This window comes from Microtus ochrogaster, chromosome 4 (assembly GCF_000317375.1).
Source record: "Microtus ochrogaster isolate Prairie Vole_2 chromosome 4, MicOch1.0, whole genome shotgun sequence".
Classification (NCBI taxonomy): domain Eukaryota; kingdom Metazoa; phylum Chordata; class Mammalia; order Rodentia; family Cricetidae; genus Microtus; species Microtus ochrogaster.
In genome coordinates this window covers 92,090,866-92,097,999 of record NC_022011.1, presented here as the reverse complement: position 1 = coordinate 92,097,999, position 7,134 = coordinate 92,090,866, and positions in this window count along the sequence as shown.

Genomic DNA, 7,134 nt, shown 5'->3' with positions numbered 1-7,134 from the left:
CTAACCACTCCAGGACACACTGACTGCCCTAAGGGCAGACCACAGTAGGAAGTGTGCAGCCGTCCCTGGAAAGCTAGATCTGGACGGTCTCTCATAAAATAATGTTAAAAGGTCTAGAATCTTCTCCACAGAGCCCAAACGCTCACAAAGTAAAATTGCACACAAATCACTCCTGTACTTTAATTGTTATACATTTGGGGAGGGGGTGGCCAAGGGTATGGTCACTGCAAAGAGGTCCTGAGAGGCCATTCTGTGAGGCCATTCTGTGAGGCTGTCAAAGTGAAGCCCAAGCTGCAGTGGAGGCGCTGGGACCATGGGGACGGTCACCAAGGAAATCTGTGTTTGAGTAGGGCTACCTGAAGCCCAAGAGAGCAACTGTATTGTTTGCTGTCTGCGGGTGCCAGGGATGGAGGAGTCGGGTGGCCCAAGTCTTTTGGAGCCCAGTTGATTACGAGCACCAGTTCCCAACGCTGTCCTCTGCTGGATGTTTGTCTTTGGTTTGGTCACTCCTGGCTGTGCCCCGAATTCTTTCACTTTGAGATGGGAGGTGACTATTCTTTGTCACTGTGTGGTAGAATTATGTGACCTTCTTGGTTTTTGTGGAAGCTCACAGTTAAGAGATTTTGAACTCAGCTGGGCAGTGGTGGCGCACGTCTTTAATCTCAGCACTCGGGAGGCAGAGGCAGGCGGAATTTAGAGACTGAGGTCACCCTGAAACAAAACTGTTTTATCAAAACTTTGTTTTATCAAAGAGAGAGAGAGAGAGAGAGCGAGAGCGAGAGAGAGAGAGAGAGAGAGAGCCAGACAGACAGACAGACAGACTTTTATTATTATTGGGTTTTATTTTTGTTTTTGTTTTTTTGTTTTGTTTTGTTTGGATTTTCGAGACAGGGTTTCTCTGTAGTTTTTGGTTCCTGTCCTGGAACCAGCTCTTGTAGACCAGGCTGGCCTCGAACTCACAGAGATCCTCTGCCTCTGCCTCCCGAGTGCTGGGATTAAAGGCGTGCACCACCACCGCCCAGCTTGTTTTTGTTTTTTATGAGACAGGGTTTTTTTTTTTTGTAGCTTTGGAGCCTGTCCTGGAACCTGCTTTGTAGATCAGGCTGGTCTCAAACTCACTGAGATCCACCTAACTCTGCCCTCCAAGTCATGCTATTAAAGGCGTGCGCCACCACTGCCTGGCCTAATTATCATTTTTTTATTTAGTTTTTGAGACAGAGTTTCTCTGTGTAATCCTGGATGACCTGGAATTTATACTGAAGACCCAGGCTGGCCTTGAACTCAGAGATGCACCTGCCTCTGCCTCCCAGGTGCTGGGATAAAAGGTGTGTGCCTGAGATTTTGGACTTTTAAAGTGTTGGAATTTTTAATAAAGATGTTGGGAACTTTAAAAACTGGATTGTACTTTCCATTATTAAGTAAACATGAGACTTTAGGACGAAGGTCAGGAAGTGATGGCTTAAAAGGGATATGTTTATGGTTCTGGTGGTTGGGGTGGTGTTGTGGTGGTTAGCTTTAATTTTCAACTTGAGAAAACCTAGAATCCCCTGCGAAGGGCATCTCAAGGAGGGGTGGTTTAGATCAGGTTGGCCTTTGGTCACGTCCGTGGCCCTGTCTGTGTCTGTGCCCGTGGCTGCCGTGTCTTGATTTGTTGATCGGTGTGGGAAGACCCCAGCTGAGGATGGAGCTCTTGCCTGATCCGGATCCAGGACTAGATGGAAATAGAGAAAGTGGCCGGGCGGTGGTGGCGCACGCCTTTAATCCCAGCACTCGGGAGGCAGAGGCAGGCGGATCTCTGTGAGTTCGAGACCAGCCTGGTCTACAAGAGCTAGTTCCAGGACAGGCTCCAAAGCCACAGAGAAACCCTGTCTCGAAAAAAAAAAAAAAGAAAAAAAAAGAAAGTGTGCTCCATTTATGCAATGCTAGGAAATTAACTCAGGGCTTTATGTATGCTAGGCAAGCACTCGGCTAGTGGATCTACATCTGTGGACCCCAACCTTATTTATATTAAGTATGCACATGGGCATGGTGGTCAGAGGGCAATTGTGTGAGTCAGTTCTTTATCTTTCCTTTTGTTATGTGGGTCCTGAGGATTGAACTCAGGATCTCAGACTTGGTGGAAGAACCTTTACTAACTGCCGAGCTATCTCACTGGTCCACCAATGGTTTTTAAATAACATTTTTTAGTTTTTGAAAAGTTATACAATGTATATTGACCATATCCATCCACCACTACCGTCTTTCAACTTCCCTAGGACCCCCACTCCAGCTTCATGTTCTCTTCATGTGCATATCCACACACACACACACACACACACACACACACATACACACACACTCCCCTTCACAAAATGAACGGCACCAAAAGAGTGGAGAGGGGAGACTAACATGAACTGAATGCCTGTTGTTACCCATGTGTTAAGAAATTTCTTTACCTGTTATTTGAATATCATACACGCATGCTGGGCACTGGTGGCACATGACTTTAATCCTGGCATTGGGGGTGTCAGGCTGGTCTACAGGGTGAGTTCCAGGATAGCCAGGGCTACACAGAGAAAGCCTGTTTCACAAAAACAAAAACAAGACCAAGCAAAACCACAACAAAATAAACATAAAACCCCAAAATCCATCCCCCCCCAAGATATCCTGCATGTCTTCTGATTTAAATATCACACCCATTGATCTTCGGTGAGATTATCAACTATCCCAGAATGAGAGAGCTGGTACCTAAGGAGAAAGGGCTAAAGCCCAGTCCATTCCAGTAGTTTTATGGGTATTATACAGTCAGATTGTATTGTGTGCGCACGTGTGTGTGTGTGTGTGTGTGTGTGTGTGTGTGTGTGTACACGGAAGCTAGAGGTCACTGTTCATGGTCTTCCTTGGTGGGTCTCCACCCTATTTCTTGAGACCAGCTGAATGTGGAACTCACTGATTCCGTTGGACCAGGTGGGCGATGAGCTCCAGGGATACTCCCGCCTCTGCTGACACAGCCCCAGGATGGCAAGGGCATGACACTGCACTTGAATTTTACTTGGGTTCTCTGGGGATCCGAACTCAGGTCCTCATGCTTGAACGCTTTACTGACTGAGTCATTTCCTGTGGCCCCTAGAACAACGTTCTGTCTTCAGATTTCCTGTTCTAAACTGAGTGAGCTGGCAGAGGCCTGTAGTCTTAACCTTTGAGACGGAGGTGAGTCAGAATGTCAAGCCTCTGCTCCACAGTAAGCTTGCCTCTCAGGGCCTGAGGGTGGAGTTTCATTGGTGGAGTACTTGCCTAGTATACAAGAAACCCTGGGGTAATCTCTAGCACTGTTTTAAACAGGTGTGGGGACGGCTGCTTGTAACCCTAACACTTGGGAGGTAGAGGCAGGTAGATCAGAAGATCAAGCTCATCCTTAGCTACTTGGGAAGTTCAAGGCTGACCTGGGCTACAAGAGACCCTATTTCAAAATAAAAGTAAATGAACAAAAATATAGCAAACAAACAAGACAACAGCAAAACTGCATTAGCAGTTTTTTTGGGGAGCTGTGATCCAGTTCTTTGAGGAGCTGTGGCCCAGTTCTTTGAAGAGCTGTGACCCAGTTCTTTGGGGAGCTGTTACCTGGGTTGGGTTTTGGAGGCACGTCATGTGACGGAAGCCTCGTCTATTGACCTAGAGAGAGAATTAGGTAAAGGATGAGTTTGGACCACATTTAGGAGCAAAACGTCCAACATTGAGTGTCCCTGAGGTCAGGGACACGGGAAGCCAGACGCCTCGTGCTAACAGAACACAAGATGACTCAACAGAGCCGTCACTTTCTCGCTGCTGTGAACGTGTTTCCCCGAGGCACCTTATCTGCCAATAGGGTCTTTGCCGGCAGAATTGATCTAAGAGCTAAGATGATAGCATTTGCAGTGAAGATGGAGGCTATTCCACTATGGCTGATGTCCTTATAGGAAAATAAACATCTAGGGAGGAGACTGCCATGTAAAACCACAGATTCGGAAAGAAGACACAGATTCAGGAGGAAGACAAACATGGAGACAGAGACAGACAGGAGCCTGGGGCTTCCAGAAGTTAGAGGAATTCAGGAAGGGCCCACCACAGGAAGCTGAGGAGTGGGCATGGCCCAGCCAGCATATTGACATTATGTTTTCAGCCTCAGGAGCTGTCAGACAATAATTTTCTCTTATTTTAAGTCAAGAGTTTGTGGTGCTTTATTAATATTTATACGGAATGAGGATACCCAATTATAACTCTGATATTGTGGTATATAAGTAGAGGTTTCTCTATCCCACACTGTCCCACAGTCATTTCTAAATAATATTTAGAGGCTTAATGTGAATTACAGAATATTTGGCCTATGGTATAGGCTTATTACTAACTAGCTCTTACATTTAAAGTTACCCATTTCCTCTCTCTCCCTCCCTCCCTCCCTCTCTCTTTCTCTCTCCCTCCCTCCCTCCCTCCCTCCCTCTCTCTCCGTCCTGTAAGCTGTCCTCTGCCTCCCATGCACACAGCGATGCTCTCCTCCCAGCACACGTGTGTGAGCACACATGCAGAACATAGCATACAGTAAATAGGGAAATGCAAAAAAGGAAGATGATTTTAAGAACTCTGGGAGACTAGGCAGCTCAGCAAATATGACGGCCTCGGTGTGACGAAGAGCTAGAGGCTTGTCCAGCTATCATAGGAAGTAACAGCATGTGCCAGTTTGGGGTCTTGGGGTCCAGTGAGGTACCTCCGTCTCTAGACAGGACTGGAGATAAATTCTGACCAGAGAACAGAAGCTGAAGAATCAACATGGTTACCTCAGAGTCTCTGCACTAGGGCTTTCGGATGCATGACTTTTTTTTTTTTTTAATGTTTCATTATCCCAACACTTCAGTTCCCAGTGTCCTCATCATGGAGGTTTGCAGATAATCAAGGAGAGGGTAAAGTCTTAACAGAGCACAGCTGCCAGGATCTGTTCAGACCGGTCAAGCCTTTGTTTAGATAGTTCAGGCTTCAGCTGTGATGAGCTGGTGACCGTGGCATACCAACGGTTAAATGTTTGGGATTCCATATACTTTGAATGAGGCCGAGCCTATTCAGAGCCCCTCAGTGTGCTAGACATAAATAGTGTCCTAACCTCAGGGTCTTAGAGACAACTTCTGGCCTCTTGAAAGAGAGCATGTGGAATTCCTGGATGTGGAGATCACCGGAGAGAATGTTTCTCTGTGATGTTTCCCTCCCTGTGGAGGGGTATTTATGGTGTGACACCCTGTCCCTCTTCTCTTGGAGGAAGACTGTTTTCTGTGACCAGTGGTGCAGGATAAAGGGTTGGATGTGTTTAGTTCTGCTCTCCGCCTAACTCACTGGGTGTGTGGGCTCTGCTATACTCTGTTTCTCTGCAGTGTGGACCTTAAAATTGGGTTTACGTCTGTCTAATTCTGGGGCTCAGCTTAACTTTTTTACATTTATTTATTTGTTTGTTTGTTTATTTATTATTTATTTATTGTGTGTGTGTCTACGTGTGTTTGCTTGTGCGTTCTCCAGTGCTCAAACTGATATTTAGGGTGTGTGTGTGAAGAGGTCAGAGGACAAGAGTGAGTTCTCTTCTTCTACAGGGAGAGTCCTGGGATTGAATTTAGGTTTTCTGACTTGGCAGTGGGTACCTTTACCTATTGAGTAGTCTCACTGCCCTCTGGTGTTCAGTTTTAAGACCACTTACCCGCAGGTCTGAAACACGCTCAGCATTTCCAAGTCTGACCAGTGATGCAAGGTGATATTGCCATCCTTCTCGCCCTTGCTTCTATGTCTTCTCTCTTACCTGGTTCAGAATGTGCGTAGTGAAGAAGGGTACGATTTGTTGTGGTCCTTTAAGACCTCAACAGAAAGAAGAAAGGCACTGGGAATTAGTTGGCCTTTTGTTTGGTTTTTTTTAGTTTTTTGTTTTTTCCAGATAGAGTTTCTCTGTGTAGCCTTGGCTGTCTTGGAACTTGCTCTGTAGATCAGGCTAGGCTCAAACTCACAGAGATCTGACCACCTCTACCCACCCACCCCCCCAGCTTTATTTGGTCTTTTCTTCTGTGACTGGGAGCTGGGATTACAGTCTTCTAGCTAACTGATACATCTGGGTCAGGGATGAGGTGACTGAACACAACCGTTGGAATGGTATAGACTTGGAGAACACTGGGTTGAGAAGAGAAGGGTTTCCCCTGGGCTGCCAGGACGGTGAAAATGCGCCTGAGTTGGATGTTAAAGTACACGAGACTTTTGCTGTCAGAGAGTGGGAGTGTGGAGAGATGACAGAGGTGCCTAGGAGATAGGTCTGCCAGTTGTTTACCAAGTGGGCTGTGGGCAAAGTCATCAGGAACGGCTTCTCAACGACTGGTTTGGACAGGAGAGTGGCAATGTCAGACTTCAGTGCTTCTCTCTCTCACTCACGGTGGGGGCGGGACAAGGGCCAGAAGACAGGAAGTTCACAGAAGTGGAGATCTGTCCAAGAAGGGAAAGTCCTAAGACTCTCCGAGGACACCTCTTCCTCCCTGTTCATTTCCTGGCCACCCAGACTCCTGAAATAACCACACAGAAACTGTATTAATTAAATCACTGCTTGGCCTATTAGCTCTAACTTCTTATTGGCTAGCTTTTGAATCTTAATTTAACCCATTTCCGTTATTTTATATTTTACTATGAGGCTTGTGGCTTACAGGGTAAAGTTCTGGCATCTGTCTCCGGTGGGGCTCCATGGCTTCTCGCTGACTCTGCCTCCTTTCTCCCAGCATTCAGTTTAGTTTTCCCCACCTAGCTCTTCTCTACCCTATCACGGGCTCAAGACAGTTTCTTTATTCATTAATGGTATTCACAGCATACAGAGGAGAATCCCACATCACCCTTCTGTATGATTTAGGTCACCTCCAGATAACTTATAAGACCCGGTACAGTGTGATTATTATTGGAATAGTTGTCATGGTGTATTGTTTAGGAAATAATGACAAGAAAATGTCTGCACATTATTCAGAACAGGCACAGTTTCCCCCTAACATTTCTGATTCTCTGTTACTAGAATATATGGATGTGGGACACACAGATACACAGTGTTGAGCATACACACACACACACACACACACACACACACAATCACCTAACACTATTGAAAATATGTCTTTG